General features: G+C 35.3%; 1 pseudogene across 1 annotated transcript; it reads right to left on the reverse strand.

Annotated features, from left to right (window-relative positions):
* Positions 1-1303: 1303 nt before the first annotated feature.
* Positions 1304-8254, reverse strand: LOC107950623 (cellulose synthase A catalytic subunit 3 [UDP-forming]-like; annotated as a pseudogene). Its single transcript, XR_001698133.2, has 15 exons — positions 8149-8254; positions 7829-8003; positions 7220-7415; positions 6798-7015; positions 6626-6698; positions 6312-6510; positions 5750-6016; positions 5286-5631; positions 5071-5208; positions 4622-4747; positions 4323-4535; positions 3923-4187; positions 3599-3801; positions 2773-3123; positions 1304-2165 (listed from the first exon to the last, which is right to left on the reverse strand). The product of XR_001698133.2 is annotated as a cellulose synthase A catalytic subunit 3 [UDP-forming]-like (transcript).
* Between the last annotated feature and the right edge of the window lie 12956 nt (positions 8255-21210).

The following is a 21210-nucleotide window of genomic DNA, read 5'->3' on the forward strand; positions in this document are numbered from 1 at the left end:
GGTCTTAAACAAGGGGCATGGTTTGAAAAGTTGAGGAATTTTTTAGTACAACAATTGCAATTTAAGGCTTTAAAAGCTGATTCTTCATTATTTTACAAGCACATAACTGCTGAAAGTGTTTATTTTCTTGTGTAAGTTGATGATATTATCGTTACAGACGGTGATTGTGTTGAATTAGATTTTGTTATCTCATGTTTTGATCGTCAGTTTTCTCTAAAAGACTTAAGGGAGCTGAATTTCTTTCTTGGGCTTAAGGTGTTTAGACATAAGGATCGTATGTATGTGTCTCAGCAAAAATATGCTCGTGAGTTGTTAGAACGCGCAAACATGGCGAATGACAAGCCAGTAAACACTCCTATGGTGAGTTTTCCGACTCTCACATCCTTGGTTGGGTCGCCATTGTCAGATGGTACATTGTATTGGCAGGTTGTCAGTAGTTTGTAGTATTTGTGTTTAACTCGCCCTGATTTGTCATTTGTTGTCAATAAAGTTAGTTAATATATGCATAAACCTCATGATGTGCATTGGAGAGCTGTAAAACGTATCTTGCGTGTGTCAAGGGTACAATTGATTATGGGTTGTTGTTTCAAGCATTGAGTATGAGTTTAATTGGTTTTAGTGATGCTGATTGGGTGAGTTCACTTGAAGATCGCAAGTTTACTTCTGGACTTTGTGTATTTTGGTGATAATCTTGTTGGTTGGATATCCAAGAAATAAAGTGTTATATCCCAGTCTACTTCAAAGGCTGAATATAGAAGCCTAGCTAATGTGACATTCGAGTTAATGTGGTTTCATTCTTTGTTGACTGAGATAGGGATAGAGGCTGAATATAGAAGTTTAGCTAATGTGACATTCGAGTTAACGTGGTTTCATTCTTTGTTGACTGAGATAGGGATAAAGCTTCGTGGTACACCAATTTTTGGTGTGATAATTCTAGTAATGTATCCTTAGCTGCTAATCCTGTTCTACATGCTAAGGTTAAACATTTGGAGTTGGACATTCATTTTGTTCGAGAAAGGTTCTTAGTAATCAGCTGTGCGTGAGTTTTGTTCCCGGTTGTGATTAGGTGGCTGATGTGTTGACCAAATCATTAACGGTTGGAGCTTTTTCTCGTTGTCATGATCGAATGAATGTTGTTGCTGCAAGTGTTTTGTGTCAACATACTGGAGGGGGAATGTTAAAGTAATTGTGTCAGTTAGATTCTGTTAAGAGTGTTGTTAGACTCTGTTAGAGGGGTGTTATGAATCAGTTGGTGAAGTTCTCTTGTTGTATAAACGTGTGGCATATATACTGAACATAGTAGTTTTGATTGAAGAATAAACCCATTCATTCATTCATGAGTTTCTAATAATGTGTATGTATATACCTGAATAAATACCAGTATTTTCCACAGGCATATACCTGAATAAATACCAGTATTTTCCACAGGCTGTAACCTTAAGGCATGTCCAAAATGTTACATCACATTCCTGATAAAACATGATATTATATGACCTATATACATATACTGCACATGATGTGAACTGAGTTTTAATTAAAGACAACATCATAATTCGTTCATTCCCACCTTTTCTATGAACTTAGCAGTTGATTCCACACAGCTCTACATCTGGCCCGGTAACTCTAGTGGTGAAGGGATCAATCCGTACCCACAACAGAGAGAAAATGGAGGCAAGCAGAATTGACCATACAACAACGATGGTCGGTGTCCGGTTTTGCCGTCCCATTAGACCCTTCAGGAAGGGGTAGAGATGGATGATCACCCAGAAGGCAAAGAACAACTTACCAAAGAGAGGACCCCATGATTGATAACCACTGTTGATGGCATAAGAGATTCCTGCAACAACCCCTACCAAGTTTATAATAAGGAGAGTAATCGGTGGGATGAGAAGGGTTGTCCATTTGAACATGTAAAGTTCCGCAAAATCTCCGTCTTCATCTGATGCTTTCGAGGTAACGGTGAAGTTAGTGTCAATGCCAGCAAGAACTTTGAGAAGCCCTTGAAAAACAGCAAAAAGATGTGCGGAGACACCACCAATAACCCAAAACTGTTCGTTTCTCCACCACTCATCTATTCCAACACCACTCCACCTCATTTCTAAAATACCAGTTGCAAAGATGGAAAGAAAGAGAGATATAAACCATATACTTGCAATGTTACTAATCTGCAGTCACAGCAAATCAAACAACAGAAATTAACATAAGATTCACCCATTTGTAGCTTTCACCATAACAAAACTGTTGGGAGTTAGGAAAGCACTAATAATCTATCAAAAAGTACGTGAATAAGGTCTTTTTCAGAGAAGACTGTATCTTCACATGAATTATTTCCAGACTCATAACAGTTCAAATAACCTATAAAATAATAAAAGGATACCGATTAAAAATACAAATTTAAGGTAAATGACAATCAAGTTGAAGGTAAGTGAGGTTAGTTATATGTGCAATTAAACCAGTTAATTCTCCTCAGCAGCCAAAAGATCCCATCTAACCACTAGCCAACCTTATTTGACCATAGAAATTCAACAACTTAAACCATAAAAAATTATCTGAACCAAAATCATAGGGACTGTATTGACATGGACCTGAATGACCTTAAGTAAAAGTAAATTTTTGAAAATAAAAAATAATGAATATAACATGAATTATTAATTTATATTAATTACTTTAAATTGTTAATTGACCGACCTTCCTAATAGATAAGTCTATGTTAGGTGATAAGTCCATGTGCATTTTTGCAAATGAAACATTGATTATGTAGAAAAGACTAACCTGTGGGATAATGAACTTGTTAGTGAGCAGACAGACAGCAGGCAATGTGCAATACATGAGAAGAGGAATGGCGGTGACTGGGTAGATGGTAGTGTTAACATATGCAAATCGTTCAAGCCACTTCAGCCTACCACCATAACCATACCAGATAGGACAATGCCTACTAAAAAGAATTTCCACAGAACCAAGGGCCCATCGAAGCACTTGTTTGAGACGATCTGAAAGATTAATAGGAGCAGACCCTTTAAAGGCTGGGCGTTTTGGCATGCAGTAAATTGACCGCCAACCACGGGCATGCATTTTGAATCCAGTAAGAATATCTTCTGTAACAGAACCATAGATCCATCCAATCTGTAGGCAAAAGGAACATGAAAGTTTAAGTACACTATGGCAGATTGAAGGAGAAAGATGTTAAGAAGATTCAACAAAAATACATGCATAAAGGACAAGAGATTATCCTGCACAAGCAACAAAAATTGAAATTTAAATTGGAATAAAATCAAGCATTTGTCTGACTTCCCAGAATGGCAATTCTAAAATTCAAAACTGAGTTTTGAATATAGAGTCACTAATCTGGGAGCACAAAATGCACCCAAAACAAGCTTATATTCAACAGTAATTTTTTTTTGGGTTATATTATACTCTTTCTTTTCTTCTTCTAATGCCCTAAAACAATCATTGTAAATAATTCAGTATATTATGAACATCAACTGAATAGCTATAAATCCAGATATCAATTTTACATATAAAGGAACCACACTATCTTAAGATGAGCAATAAACTTTTAGGTGCAGTGAAAAAAGGGACAAGAAGGAGAACAACTTACCTCACTTCCCCAGTCTGTTTTGTCTTCATATCCACAGCTGATAACATGAATTGCTTCCTTAAGAAGTGTTTCTGGCGTAGCAGACTGAGGAACACCGCCATTCTCCATAAGGGTAGAGGCAACAAAAACAGCAGACTGTCCAAAACGTTGCTCCAGGCTCATTTGCGACATTAGTAGTGACTTTTCATCATCAAACCCAGCACCTAATTTCACATAAGCACAATGTAGGATATGGAAGGGCTTTTCCTCATTAGGCCAAAAAAGGCATGGAACTAATACATAACAATCACCACTTAACTCAAAAGACAAAAAAGTGCATTTTACCTTCAACACCCTCCTCTATATCATCTAGACTGAATACTGGTACAGTAGGATCAACAGGCTTGCCAGATTTCTTCTTGTCTGATCCCTTTTTACTTGATTTTGAACTCTTCTTCCGAGAACCCCCACAGAGTGAAGACAGCGCCCCTGCCCTTTTATGCTTGGGCTTAAGTGGAGGTTCATATCCATATAATGCTGTTCTATTGAAGACACATCCCGTACCGACATAAACAGGTCCTTGAATGCCATCCAGACCCCTCAAGTTTATCTATAGTTTAACGAAGTATATAAGATGCATCAAAAGGAATTCTACCGCCAGTATGTTCTATAAAAAATTGATACACACAAATCATTCTACATGGCTGCAGTAACATCATCTACATGAGTGAAACATTTTGCTTACATCAAAGAAAACAGTATTTCTGTTGGCATATCGATCATTCCGATCAATACCATCAAATCTTTGCGGGAACTGAACATAACAAACTTGCTTCCCAAGGTTTGGATCCATCAGAAAACACATAGCTTCCCTTAAGGCCTTGCTATTATTTATGTAGTGATCACAATCAAGATTCAACAGGAAAGGTCCATTCGTAAGAACTGCTGACACACGAACCTGCAAGAAAGATTCATTGAAAACTAGATTGACATATGATAGACAACAAAGAATACAAATAAAGTATTATTTAAGAAGTAACTTACGAGTGCATTCATAGCACCAGCTTTCTTATGGTGTTGGAAGCCTGGACGCTTTTCACGAGAAACATAAACCAACCTTGGCAGCTCATTGCCCTCAGCATCAAGGCCCCCACTCTGGCCTAAGAAAACCTACAAATTTTACAAAACCTTATTGTAGTTATTAATGGATCCAAATTACTTATACCTCTGGCAACCCAATAAACTTCATTCTGAATAATGAAAACCATGTGGATAACAAAATAAATAAGCAATAAACTTGAAAATGGAGTGGAATAACTCAAGCAGATTTGTTTTCCTCTCATGCGTCCATTAATATGCACTGTTGGAGTTTTTCCAGTCCACTTTGCCTTTGAGTGCATAGAATCATATAATCTAGAAATTAGGAACATATGCCATCCTGATCAGGGTTGGTGCATGTGTAGATACTCTATGAATGCAAAAAATTGTCCTACCTGGATCATTCCTGGATGATCTCTGGTGTTATTACCGGGCCATGGAGTACCATCCTGCATAATCCATCCTTCTTCAGGAACTTTCTGTGCCTTTGCGACAAGCCCATTAATTCGAACTTTAAATTCTTCATATTCTCTCTGCAACAGAAACAAAGAATTGAACATGATGAAATTTTGAATATGGAGCAATATGGCACAACCAATCAGACCCTTACCTTCATAGCTCTACGATCTTTAACAAAAGATGTTTGAACTTTATCCTTCAGGTAGTCAATCTTCTGTGCAAAATACCATTCTGGAGCCCGAGGCTCAATGTTATACTTCTTGCAGAAAGGTACCCATTTCCTGGAAAACTCTGATGTCTCAGACAGTGCTTCAAAGGTTAACATGGCAGCACCATCATCAGAAACATAGCAAGAGACCTTGTCAACTGGGTAGTCAACAGCAAGAATGGATAGTACAGTGTTGGCTGTCACAAGTGGAGGCTCCTTTAATGGGTCGACAGTACTCACAAATATGTCAACTGCAGCTAATTCCGACGGTTCTCCTTCTCAATCATATCTGTAATTCATCCAAGGAATTGAAATCACAAAACAAGAAAAATCACAGGGACTGAGTTGGCAGAACAGCTCAAAATATTAGCAAGGATTCATGAGATTGGCAGGAAGAAACATTCCACCTTAAGGCAAGCCTATTAAGATACGTCTCACGATTAACAGGAAGCCATTTTGGGAACTGATCCAATATCCAGGATATTGCAAACCAAATCTCACATATCACAGATATCAACCATAGAGCATAGGCATTTGGAACAGGGTTTGTTATTCGGTAGTGCAAGAAAATGCAGAGAATAACAAGACGCAGTATGATGACCATCCGATAAGGATTTATTTTAGATGAGGGAACGGAAACCTTCCTTGATAGAGGCTGTCTAGCTTCATCATTCCTGCAAATTAAGAAGCAAGAGTGCTGACAATTAAACTAGGCAAGACAGATTTATAGCAGGACTCAGGTTCCACACACCAAGAATTTCACAGTGGTTGCTTAAACTAGGTTTCTCCTATTTCAAAATATGTATGAATATACACACACTTATATACATTGCAGGACTCAGAAATACCATAGACAAAGTACTAAAGTGTAATCATGATTCATATAATTTTTTGACTTTCCCTGGACAACTATGCACAAGAACAAAAAACCTCACAAAAGTTCTAGAAATTAAACAGATAGGAACGCACAGTAGAGAGTCATCCACAAGCACATCAGTGCTGGCATCAATATCTCCAAGACCTCTTTCAGAAGTAGCCCGGCATGTACTCATAGGAACAGTATTCTTCTCCTGCTTCATCTTCCAGCCATCAACTCTCTCCTTCCAGGCTACATTGCCTAACCCTGATGAACCAAACTCCCTCACTGGATCCACAACCCTAATATTCGCTGCACAGGAATTACAATACTTATATCAACTACCCATAGGTACCTATCGACTGAACAATAAATTTCTGTTTGTGCAATTAATTGATCTCAGCCACAAAAGGAAGAGGATTCATACATTTCCCACCAGCAACTCCAGGAGATGCCATAGAAAGCCGCTCAGGTGATGCAGCAGAGAGCTCACCAGAAACCTACAATATTCCAGGAGAAAAAGCAAAGTTCCAATCCATCATTCTATGCATGATCAATCTCACATCAAATCACTAGCTTTTAGACAGCAAATCAATTACCTCCTGCCCACTGGTGAGCAGAGGAATATGGTTATGAGAAATTTCTTTATCATAAGTTGGAGCACCAACATCCTCCCCTCTATCATACTTTGCATTCCAGCCCAGCGTCCTTTCTGCAAGTTTCTGCTTCTGCTCTTGGTTTTCTGAGTAATTGAAATCACTGGCGCCATCATCTGCATCACCACCCGTTTCTCTGTCTCCAAGAATAGCAGGACTGCCTGGAACCAGTAATAACTATAATTGGAAAACCATTGATAATTATCGGTAAAATTGAAGGGTGATTTGAGTACAATAATGTGAAAATGTATTCAACATTTTGTGTTAACGAACAGATCCTACAAACAACTAAATATCTCACAAATATATATTTGTGGAACTTTGGACCATGTGCATATCTAGTAAAACATTAATGTTCAAAGTACCTTTTTGCCACTTGTATCTGGTCTTGCATTGAGGGCAAAACTGATTCCCGTCCTTCCTTTCATATTCATAACAAGGCCTGCATACAGGAAATGCACATACATTGCAAGCAATGAATGGATCACCATCTGTATTTTTGCCAACATTGTCACCACAGATTTGGCATGTCTGGCCACCAAGATTCTTCATGGGCTTGCCCTGATCAATCGAAGAGTAACAATTCACACATTTAGCAACAGAAATAGACGACTTCGTTAATCTAAGTATAAACATTTAAACCTACCAAAAATGTCCAACTATAAGTACTAAGAAAACAGAAGGTATAGGGAAATCATCACAAGCAGTGATAACTAGGTTGTGATTGTCATAATAAATTCAGGAAACCAATTGCAAACATGGTCAACTCGAACTCCTTAAAATCATGGAACCAAAAAGCAATAGTTTTTACTCGAGGACCTGTTGCAGGTATTTAGCTTAACTGGGATACAATTTTTAGCCAAGAAGAATAATGGACCCATACGTGGTTTAATTTTCTTTTGCCTTCAACTTTTCTAATCAATAAAGCAAACAGCAAACCGGAGACAACTATGAATATTTCTTTCATTGCATACCCCAATATCTCCTTCCGATTCCATTGTCACGTGCTTCTTTCTTTAGCTGAGAACAAGGGATATAACAGGTCGTCCAAATATCAATAAGACATGTGCATGCCTTTTATTTACAGATGAATGTAGCAATTCACTTCAATTAATCCTCCACTTCAAGAGTAAGTTGTTGATCTCAAATCTGAAAAAATAAATAAATAAACAATGAGAAAAGAGATTATCGTTCACTAACTAGCATTTCCCATGCCTCGGAAACTATTTCCAAGAAAGTACTTTTAATGGAAAATGCAACTAAATTTGAAGTATCTTATTCTTAGAGATTCCACCGTTTAATATTTTCTTCATATGTACGATAAACGCCACTTAATTGAGTTCCAACTGAAAGAGTTAACCAAAATAACCACGATCTGAGGTTTCTATGCGAAATCAGACTGAGAAAATAGAAAGAGTTAACTACTCCGATTGTAAATTCAAGAGCAAAAAACGTTATAACGGAATGCGATTACAAATCAAACACAATATATTTCAAAATATTAAAACAAATTCGCGAATAAACCAAAAAAACATTATCCAAAGCTAAGGCTATATAACCACAAGTTTTAGAGTGAAAACAAACATGAGAAAAAGAGTTGGACGCATAAAAAGCGAAATCGTACTCAAAAGCGACAAATTGGCTTCAATCTCTTGCAAAAGGAGAACAAATCTACATCAGATCTTGCGGGAAAGCAGCGAGAGAAATGGAAATCTAAGAGAGAAAAGTGATGTACCAACCTTGCAAATGAAGAATTGAGGAACGAAAGAGACAAGCAATGCAGAGTAACAAAGAGCTCTCTCTCTCTCTCTCTCCCTTCCCAAAGAAGATAGAGAAAAGTAAATGAAATAATAGCTCTTGTTCTAAAGCAGAGAAAAGCTTACTTACAAGAAACGAAAGTGACAGTGAAACAACGAGCTCCTTCAACACACCCGGACCCGGACCAGTATCCGGAAGACTGCCGACATTTAGAGATGGCAACCGGGCGGGCCGGTTCTAGCTCCGACCCAATCTGAGTTTTATAATTTATACCTTCCACCAAAGTTTTTAAAATTTGTAAGGATCGATCCAATTCATTAAAATAATTGGTTCAAATAAATTATTAAAATATTTATAAATATTTAAAAAATTAATTTAATTATTTAATTTAAAAAAAATTTAACTCGATTGAAATATTTTTCTCTAAATTAATATTATTTTATAGTCTAATTAATTTAATTGAAGGTAAAATTCAAATAATCATACTTTTTACTATTTAAATTTCATTTAAAATTTTAATAGTTGAAGTCGAAAAAAAATTAAAATTTTTTTCAATTCTTACTTAACCTGAAATATTAAATAAATTTTATATTTTTTTATAAAATTTAAATAAAATACGGGTTTTTTACCTCAATATTATAAAAAAAATTTATACACGAAAATGGGTTGTCAGCCAAATTAGTTACGAAAATGGTATTTTTTTTAAGTCGTGCCTACCTGATAGGCACAACCGATTTTTTTAATATTAAAAAATTTTTTGTTTAAAAAATTATTATATATATTTTTTTCGAGTTAGTATACAACCCGTGTATATGGACGGGAAAAGCATACATGCATGTTACGCCTATCTGACAGGCTCAACTAGTTGAACCTATTTGACAGGCACGATTAGTTTTGCCTTATAGGTAGGCGCAACTGGTGGGGTCCACATGCTTAATTTTTCCCTATATATTCCCCCGAAAATCAGATGAAGAACATACAGAAAATTTAGCAGCAAAATTGAAGTAAGAAGAGAGGGAGAAGAAGGAAAGGAAAGAAAAGAAAGCAAGAAGAAGGATAATGTATTTTAATTTATTTATTTTTAAATAAAATGTAGAATTTTGTTAGAAATTTTATTATTTAAAAGTTTGTTAGATGAATAATTTTGTTAGCTTCTGAATGAAAAATTTTGCATTAAAAATTTTATGTAACTTTTTTGCTATTCGAAACTATTTTGAGAATTTTGAAATTTTTTTAACAGATCTAGTATTGAATATGGAGAATCAGTTTTTCGTATGCGTTTATTTTGATGGAGAAATTTTGACAACAAGCATAGGATGTATATTTGAATGTCGCAAACAAGTAGCAATGAGATTCAATAGAAATATCTCTTTTGATGATATGAAGGAAAAAATTAGTGAAAAAATTTATAAACGTTGTGGGAGAAGGATCTCGAAACTTTTCTACAAGTTTCCAGTTTCGACAGATCCCATAAAATTCACCGAAATGGAACTTGTAGACGATGAAGACGTGGAGACAATGGTCACTCTTTATTGTAGGACTTGGAGCAACCAAAATGCACCGATTCAGTTATTTGTTGAGTTAGCTGGTGTGGAGGAAACTGAAGATCCCACTCCATTAGGTGAAGAAGATGGAGCTCAAGAACCGTGTATGGTGGTTTCGGTATCATACGTTGATAGTCAATCAACTATACATGGGATCGACATTGATCTTAATGCTATATCCGAGACTGCTGTGGTTGGTGATGGTGTATACCATAGTAGTAATCCTTCTGATCATGAAGTCGATAGTGAAAGTGATCCTGACGTGGATGAGGTCCCGGATGATATTGACGATGAAGGCGTGAATGAGGAAGTAAATGTTAATGCGTCTTCAGTTGGGAACCAGATTCGTCGTATTGTGATACATAATAATCCTGTGTCACACATGTCTCGGATAAACCCTAATGTGGCGCATGTAGCCGAGTTCCTAGAGTACCTTGAAATACAATCTGCTCATCGGATGGCCGTATATTTTGATCCTGAGGAGTTGTTCGTGGGCCAGAGATTCGAAAATAAGGAAGAGTGCGTATTTGTCATTAAACGGTATAGTATGAATATATCAGTAGACTATAAAATCATCGTGTCTAAACTGACATTATATATTGGAGAGTGTTGGAAGTCGGCGGAAGGCTGCATTTGGCGGATACGAGCTGCATTTATCCAAAAGTCGCAGATGTGGGAGATACGAAAATTTGTTAGGCCTCACACATGCACTTCATCACGTATGACAGAAGATCATCGAAAACTTGATTCCAAAACTATCTGTACGTGCATCATGCCAATGGTTGAAGACATGCCGACCATTAAAGTTTCGGTACTGATTGCCGAAATACAGGCACGATTCCAGTATCGAATGTCATACCGGAAGGCATGGATAGCTAAACAGATGGTAATTGAGCAATTGTACGGAGATTTCAATGCATCATATAATGAGTTGCAGGGATGGATTGCCGCTATGAGGGAGTACATACCAGGGACTGCCATTGAGTTGCAGACACGACCTTATTATGGCCCTGATGAGCAACTACAACCGAGAAAACAAAAATACCAACGGTTGTTCTGGACGTTTGATCCATGTGTACGTGCATTTCCCCACTGCAAGCCGTTTGTGCAAGTAGATGGGACATGGCTATACGATAAATATACACAGATCTTACTTCTTGCTATTGCTGAGGACGGGAACAATAACGTGCTTCCGATTACGTTTGCCATCGTAGATAAAGAGAATATGGAGTCGTGGGAATTCTTTCTTATAAACCTGCAGAGGTATGTTATTTGTAATGGTAGTATTTGCATCATCTCCGATAGAGGGAAATGATTAATTGCCGCCATTAGGCGTTCCGGTGTGCCATGGAGATCTGTTTACTGCATACGGCACATTGCGTCTAACTTCCATCGAGATTATAAGAATGCAGACTGGAAGAGACAAGTTGTGAAAATGGGTAAAGAATAACCTTATCCTTTTAATAAATAACCTAATGTTTTGTGATGAGACTGTAACTTATATTTTCTTAATACATACACAGCGTACAAGCTTGAGCCACACATTTTCCGGCAAAGGATTACTCGACTTGAGAATGACATAGAAGTTCAAACGAACACATCTTTCCGATAATGGTTGGGTACCATGGAGCCGTGGCAATGGGCTCAAAGTTTTGACAAGGGCTTTCGTTACGGTCAAATAACCACAAACTTGGTGGAGGGCATCAACGTTGTGTTATTGAAAGCACGACATCTTCCGATTTCATCTGTCTTCTCGGCTACATTCTACAGATTGGCTACTTTGATGCCAAGAATGGGTTAGCAACAAGTCAACCAGATGGAGGCAAGACACGTGTTTGTCGAATATGTTAGGGATGCAATGGTTACAAACCGTTGGATGGTGAGGTTGATAAATGTAGAAGTATATTCACGATGTAATGAAACGTTTCACGTTACAGAGACCATCAGTCGTCGACCCGGTATACCACCTAGTTCCTACGGAGTCGATCTCAAAAATAGACGGTGCGATTGTAGGAGGTTCCAGACACTTCATTATCCTTATGCACATGTTGTAGCAGCTTGTGCTAAAGTCTCACTCAATATAGATCAATTTATCAATAAAGTGTATACCCTCGAACGCACGTTGCATGTATAGGAGAATGAGTTTCTCGTACTTTCTAACCTATCTACTTGGGAGGTTCCTCCGACGACATTCGAGCTTGTCCCAGACAAAAGGTTGCGTAGGAACCCAAAAGGTCGTCCGCAATCATCTAGAACCCGTAACGAAATGGACATTAGAGAGAAATCTGATGGGAAGTTGTGTGGAGTATGCAGATTACCCGGTCATAATCGGAATAAATGCCCGCTCTGAAACTACCATATTGGACAATCGTCGCTATAAGATAGAAATTAAGATTTTGTTAATTACATGTTGGAAGAAAAAGTCCCGCCGAGTAGCATTAAATGGATTTTTTAAGCATTTTAAAATTGATTGTTTTTAATCTCCTCTTTTTTTTGCAATTATGTACTTCAACCCAAGCAAATCCAAAATTCACCTTCGAAACACATGTTTATATACAATTTACATACTTACTCCGGGTGAAGCATGACTATTTGTGTTCATACATACTTAACTCGGATTTATTATGTATTTCATTTACTATTATAATTAAATTCTTCAACTAGGGGAATGATGACTATCCTTTGTAATTAAATGATAAAAAACTCATTACATAAATAGTCATTACATAATTTGCCAAAAATAAATTAAATTGATAAATAAAATGCCAAAAAATTTATTACATAAAAAGGCAGTTATTTATATTACAAAACCCCCTAAAATTGATGGTTTGATGGTGTGGTTCTAGGGGTATATTTTTGTAGAGCCCGACGTTCATGTTGCGGATGACTACAGCGATCAACGTTCTCTTCATCTGTATGTGGGGGTGTGTGAAACATAGACGAAAAATCATATGTCTCAAACGCCATCGATAAACTTGAGCCGAGAGGAGTAGAATATGGCGGTGGATATGGGCCGGGAGGAGTAGAGTACGACGGTGGATATGGCTTTGGAGGAGTTGAGTACATGGGTGGATACGGGCCGGAAGGAGTAGAGTACTGAGATAAATATGAGCCGGGATGACTGGAGTACTGAGGTGGTAGTGGGCTGAAGATATCAAACTCTGAATGATATCCGTGGCCTGAGGAGCCCAAGAAATAGTCATTGCCCCCTAAATCTGGATGATAAGAACTACCTCCAGAGTGTAGTTCCGGCTCTGGCTCCTGCTCTGGCTCCCGCTCTGGTGCATGATGCGGATCTGGAAGATGTTGCCTAATTCGTGTCGTATGCGGGGGGACTACCATCGACCGCCCACCAAACTAAAATGGTTTCCCTATCTTACAGTACCACTGTAGGTACTGTAACGAGGGCTGGAGATCCAAGCCACGATCCATCTGAGGTACCCTCCTAAACCGGTTGTTCCACATCGTAACATATTCTTCATGCTCATCTCCCCAATCAAGCCCATGCCTCCCCCTCCTGGTCATCCCATGGATATCCCCCAATCGTACTGGCAGACTCGGGATATATTGAATGCAATCGAACTGCCAAAGTACTCGATCGCCATGATACCACTCCACTATCTGAGAATTGATAACGGGTGCGCTAATGTACCATAAGTTTGAGTGGACACGAGCAGACGAGGGAATAACTGCCATAATTTCTAGAACAGAATACGGCATCCAAATGAACTGCACAGTTAATCACATTTTTTATATTAACGTAGGTCGAGTGAAATAAAATAATAAAATAAAATTGATATTGGAAAAACTTACCCCCTCTCCAGAATGATTCTTGATCATCAGACTGTATATCGTAACCGTGTATGACCTTCCGATACTCGGATTTGTGCTCCATCTAAGAAAAAAAATTGTTAGAATAACATAATCTGAAAAAAAAAGTCAACTAATTGTTACAACGCATAAAAATTCATCACCTATTAACGAGTGGAAATATATATGGTTGGTGACTAATTAATGCCAAGAATGGCATCCGGTAAAGTGCCCACGACTGCAGCAGTATGAGGCATCCGTCTATGTCCATCGCAGAAGGATCTGTCATCCGACAAAGTTCTCGATACAACATGGCTAACACTGCGGACCCCCAACTGTATGAACGGGTGTTATGCAAATTAGATAATAGGGGTAAGTACATCAAGTGAACAGTACTGCCGTTTGATTCCGTCATAAGTACACCCCCTATAAGGTGCATAATGTAAGCTCGAACAGCCTGCATCACCTTCCGTTCATTGGCAGTACTCGACAAATACTCAAAATTGGCCTTTAGCCATGACAACCTCAAACTGGCAAATTTCCCCTCACTTGGCGAGCGTCCAAGTAATTCATAGCAAAAGGTTGTCGGCCTGGAGATCGAACTTACGCCCGTGACCGCGTTCCGGTCGATGGGTCTTCTAGAGTGATGGTACACTCCCCAGACGGCAAATGAAATGTATGGGTCTCCGGACGCCATCGCTAGACTAAAGCGGAAATCAAGTCATATAGCAGATCAAAAGTCCGGATTAATGCTGCTGATCCGAACCAGGCTAACTCCAAGAACGGTATTAGGCGTTCATCTGGCTGAAACCCTATACTATTAACACGGCCTCTCAATACGCGATACGGCTCCTGAATTATTATATTAGCGAAATAATTAATACAATATAATTTAATTCAACAAATAACATGACTATGAAATAAAAATTTTATTACCATCTCCTTAATGGTACTTGATATGTGATTTGTATTATCAATCAAAGAACCCATTTGTTACAAATCTGCAATTAAAAAAATTGAATTCATTTTTTCTTATTTCAAAAGATACAATAAATTATTTCAAATTTTAGAAATAAACATGGTAAATATCTCATAATTTCTCATTTTTTACCTACAATTTTTTTTATATTAGATAACAATAATAATATAATTAAAAACATATAAACTATCTAAATATAAAAAACATACGAATTAAAAAAAAAGAAGAACTAGAAACATACCTATTAGAAGAACTTCCAAATAACCTATAAAATTATATAACAACAAATTTAATCAACATTTTAATAAATCAATAAAAATTATCAAATAAATATATAATAATATAAAATTACATTATATAAAAATTACATTAAAAAATCACAAAACACTAAACTATAAACACTAACAATTTATAATCATATACTAACACAAAATAACTATAAAATTATTTTTTTAAGTACATTACTAAAAAAAAATCACAATACACTAATACACACTAAACCAGTAAACACCAACAATATATAACCTAATCTTAAATTACTAATAAAATAGCTATAAAAATATATTTTTAAAATATATTACTAAAAAAATCACAATACACTAAACCACTAAACCACTAAACACTAACAATTTATATAACCTAATCTTAAATTACTAATAAAATAGCTATAAAAATATTTTTTTAAAAATATATTACTAAAAAAATTACAATACACTAATACATTAAACCACTAAACACTAACAATTTATATAACCTAATCTTAAATTACTAATAAAATAGCTATAACTTTTTTTTAAAAATATATTACTAAAAAAAATCACAATACACTAATACACTAAACTACTAAACACTAACAATTTATATAACCTAATCAACTATAAAATTATTTTTTTAAAATATATTATTACTAAAAAAATCATAATACACTAATACACTAAACACTAACAATTTGTAACCTAATCCCATAAATTATTAACAAAACAAATAACTATAACAAAATACAAAAAACTAATAATTTATAACCTAATCATAAACTACTAACAAAATAATTATACAATTTTTTTAAAAAAATTTACATTGCTAAAAACTCACAAAACACCATAATTTTATAATAAATTACTAAAAAAATACATTACCCTTTTTTTTCTTCTTCTTCTCCTTCTCCTTCTCATTTCTCTCCTTTCTTTCTCACAATCGGTGGCTGCTTCTATATGGGGGGACCATGCTTATAAGGTCCCCCATAAATTTTTTTTTCCCATGAGTGATATGACTCATGCATGAAAAAAAATGGGCAGCATGCAGGGGTAAGGCAGCAGCAGCAGGTGGAGCGGTAGCAGCAGCTAGGTGGGAGTGTCGTGCCTACCTGTCAGGCACGACTAGTCGTGCCTACTTGACAGGCTCGACCCGTTTCGGGTATTTTTTACCTGTATAAAACCCGTATTTTTACATATATATTAATATAAATATTAAAAAAATTAATATAATAATAATTTTTTAAACGAAAAAAATTTAATATTAAAAAAATCGGTTGTGCCTGTCAGGTAGGCACAACCTAAAAAATATACTATTTTCGTAATTAATCTGGCTGACAACCTATTTTCGTGTATAAATTTTTTTATAATATTGAGGTAAAAAACCCATAAAATACAATATTTTACCTAGAAAATTGAAAAAAAATAATTAAATAAAATAAAAATATCCCATACCTCTTTCTCTCTCCATCCCACCCTCCCGCTCCCTTTCCTTCTCTGTCTCCCTCTTCTCTCTTTCCTCTCCATCTTCTCCCTCCCACCCGCCGGCTCCCTCTTCCCCCTTCCCCCTCTCCATCTTCTCCCTCTCTTCCCGTTCCCCTCCCCCCTCTCTACTCCAGTCATAAACCTGCAAGTAAAGTTTGTTGTTAGTTAAAATTTTTCACCTTAAAATTTTGTTAGCATTGCAACAGCAAATTAAAAAAAAAAACTATGCTTTTGTAAAGCATACAGATTGTAGGGGAAGAAGAAGAGGGGAGTAATAGGTGTGTTGAAACTCCAGTTAAGATTGAATTAACTGATCAAATTGATCTAATTCAGTGAATCGGTTGGTTAGCCAATCAAGTTTAGTCGTTAAAGGTTTTTTAGAATTTTAGTTAACGGATAATTTGATTCAAAATCGGATAATTAATCAAATTAATTGAACTTAATAAATAATATTATATATTATGTATATTAGACTATTACTAATTCAGATAATTCGGTCAAATGAGCATTATTAATTTTTTTATATGTTATATACTTGTTTTAACAATAAAAATAAAACATAAAAATTTTAGTTAATTCAATTAACCGACCAAATTAATCGAAATATTTCGGTTCGGTTAATTTTTTTGGAAAAATTCAATTCGATTAACAATTAAGATATTAAAAAATACTAATTCAATTCGATTAACTGTTTATACACCTCTAGGGAGAAAAGCAGAAAAAATTGAGAAAAAATAAAAAAATAAATAAAAAAATAAGAAAATAAATTAAAGTTTCACGTACCACAATTTGATTGTTTATAGAATTATAATTTAAAGGTAAAGGTCAACATTGGTTATAAAATTATAATTTAGCTGGCAAAAAAAATGTTTAGATACCTAACTCAAAATAGTCATAGTTGGAGGAAACCTTTTCACAAATACAAATAGAAACACAATGTAAGCATAAATACAAGTACAAACTAGAATCAAATCATTACAACACATCTTGAACTGGAGTAAGAAATGAGAGTATAGATTGGAGTTCTCTGTTCTCAATTTGTATTTGGAAACTCTAGAAAAGCATAAATGAATTTGTTATACACTAGCGCTAGAATTGAACAATAAACCTACGAGTGGTCTAAATAAATCCTATTTATAAACCTCTTAGGAGCACTCGAAAATACCCTTAGAATACTCAAGAAGGGCCTCACTGCTACACTAGACTCCAACTACCACGTCTCATCAGAGATAATTGAAAGCCTATTTTATCACCACCTTATCTAGACCTATAGTAGCAAACCATTTGGCCACTTGCTTTTGATCCTCTTATGAGAACTCAACACATGACACCTCAACACCAAGATTAATGATATACAAAGTCCAAAGCCTACAGACCAGAAGCTAGCAAGCTCTCTCCCCTCCTTCTGATCATTCTCTTTTCCTACCTCCCTATTCTCCTTAACCACTTTAAACTGTGGCCCTCCACCTTGTGGTGATCCCATCAAAAAGTTCATATTTAGAGATCAGCATAGTAATAGCCTCACCATCCTATACTCCAGCTTATCGTGGGCAAAGGCACTAGCACTTGACCCTTGAATGATGCATCTCTCTCTTGCTTACGGTAGCGACAAGGTGTGGCAACCATCGAAAACAAGTTGGGTCAAACTTAACCCGGATGGTTGGGTTAGTCTCGATAGAAAGATGACAGCAATTGGTGGTGCACTCCGTAATAGTAATGGAAATAGGATTGTCTGTTTTAGAAGAAGTATAGGGACTGCTATTGTTTTCCAAGCCGAGGGTAGGGCAATATTGAATGGCTTGCACTGATATGTGCAGGTTGAAAGTGAAAACACTTTATTGATTCGGAATTTGTGCACTTGTCTTGATGAAAACAATGGAATGACTGAGATTAGATAGAAGGCCATGGCACTTGGAGTTGTAACGTGTCAATAGGGAACAAAACAAGTGATTATCGTCTGTAAAAAAATGTAGGAAATTAATTTGGAAAGGTTGCCTTTTGACTAGAACTTCATAAACTCATTATAATACCTTAAAAGAATTGTTTGCACTGGAACAAAAAAGTATTTTGGGTTATGCTTGGTGACATAAGTGAGCAAATAAGAGCTAAGTGAAAATTTTGTAAAGCTGTGTTATATGATAAATGCTACAAGGATGACCCTCTTAATTAGCCCAACAATGCATACTAAAATTAATAGTTGTTCAGCCATTTGGTGGCTTCGAGGTCAAGTTAGATGAGCAACTTTTTAAATTCAGTTTTGTAACTATTAAATATTATTAATTAAGTTTTTGATGTGGTTATTTCTTATGCAATTCTTAAACACTTGCAAAAGACCATGAATGAGTTGTCTTAGTAGTGGATGAATCTCACCATGTATATGATACCATGATTTTTAACCAATTAAGATGTTGATGTGGTGTTTTCTAATTGAGTGAATTGTGGATGTGAAGATTTAATGTTTGCAAAATGAAATATTAATGTTTAAATATTATATTATCAAACTTTATTTAGTTTGTTAGCAATTTTACCTATTACTATTTAATATAACATCCAATCCAATCAAATATAAAGTTAATTAAATAAACAAGTATAAGTAAATAAAATAAATTACATTAAATATAAAGTTAATTGAATTAAACAAAAGAAATAAATAAATTATATAAAACTTAATTAAATATATACAATCATTCAAAAAGTTGTAATATCGTTTCACAACGTAATTATCTATAATTAAATGTTAAATTTTACCAATATATTAGTTGTACAAATCTTCAGCCTCACATCAATCTTCACCATGAGGTAATACGATAAATGAACTTACTTGAGATGGGTGGGATAAAAGCAAACTCACCACCCAAAGGGTCTATTAATGAAGATGATGTACTGGATAGAAGGGACAATACATGGACACACTCTTCATGTTTGCCAACATTTGACTAGCTTCATTCCCCAATTGATATGAAGATGCAATCAAATGTTGAGGTTAGGCGTGTTAGACATACGATTTTCGAGGCCTCTATTGACAACTCAGTGGTATATGACATTGCAAAGGTCAAGAAGGCCATCCTTCGCCAGTGGGATACCATTTTTTATGGGTTATATATCAGTCAAAGTATGCCATTGATTGTGCTAAATTATAATTCAAGATCATGCATCCTCCACAATATTTTAAAGATGAGCCTTCCAGTAATCAATCCATTAGGCGCATAGGTGTCGTTCCTCACATACAAATCCAGCCCATGAAGCTCATCGCGGTTCATCGAAGGTATATGAGCAAAAGATGGTAACCAATAGGATATCCACACAAACTATAAACAATTGTATAGTTAAATGTATTTATGATAATAATTACTTTAGTTAAATTCAAATATACAAATAAATTACCTATGTAAATACAAATAAGTCAATTTGTGTATATTTTGAAAAATCTAAACAAGTCTATATTTGTTAAAATATTAAATGTAATTGTTGAGGGAAGACTGAGAGCTGAGAGTGTGTAGATAAAATGTAAGCTTAGTATTCTTGAAGGGTTGATTCTTTCTTCATCATTCTTGAGAGTATTTACAAGCAAAAGTCATGTGTCATATAGTGTTAATGTGTTGAACTTGTCATCTAGCCATTATTATAAAGTGCATGGAGGGATGTCTTTGATGGGGCAAAGATATTTATGATAGGACAGGTCTTATAATTCATTCTAACTCTAATGAGATAAAACAGTTAAGCCTACGTGATGTTTGGTAACCAAACAACTTCATATTCACAATGAAGATTGGACTATCTGTTGTTTGGATAATCATCCTCACAAGTGACTTTCTGACTCGCTAGTGACAAATTTATTGTTCAAGCATTTTCTAAACTTGCGACATATCCTAATGCAAATAAGGATATAATAAAAGTCAATTATGGATAAGTATGAGAATAACAATTGTTATATTTCACTGAAATCAATTTACTAGACATGAAAAATAATGTGCTTCAAATTTAATTTAGGCTAGCTTTGAATTTAACTTCAATTCTCAGTAACAAACTTTTTATTTGACTAAATTATATCATTCAACTTCTATTATTAATAAATTGAATCATTCATACAAATTTTGTTAATTAATTTTATTGTAAAATATATACGATACATTTTTTAAATAAAATCAAATTTGAAATTTTTGTGTTGTGTCATGTATGCATTTTAAACGAGCACTTCCATAAAAATTATTTAATTAAGTTACCATAAGTAATTTATTCATAAAAGAAATCCAATGATATAATTTGATAAAATTAGAAGTATATGAATTGCATGAATTAAGATACTTAAAATGTAATTACCCTTCAATTTATAACTACCAACATTACTACAAATATTTTCAGTCTTCTATGTTTATTTATGAATTTAATAACAATATGTTAACCACATTAGCAGAGAAGTCAATTTACTTGCATGCGAGATGTTCAAATGGTTAATCGGTCAGTTAACCAAATTGAATTAGCATTAATCGAATTAATTGAATCTTTTAATCTTTTAATTATTAATCAAA

This window comes from Gossypium hirsutum, chromosome A08, assembly GCF_007990345.1.
Source record: "Gossypium hirsutum isolate 1008001.06 chromosome A08, Gossypium_hirsutum_v2.1, whole genome shotgun sequence".
Taxonomy (NCBI): Eukaryota; Viridiplantae; Streptophyta; class Magnoliopsida; order Malvales; family Malvaceae; genus Gossypium; species Gossypium hirsutum.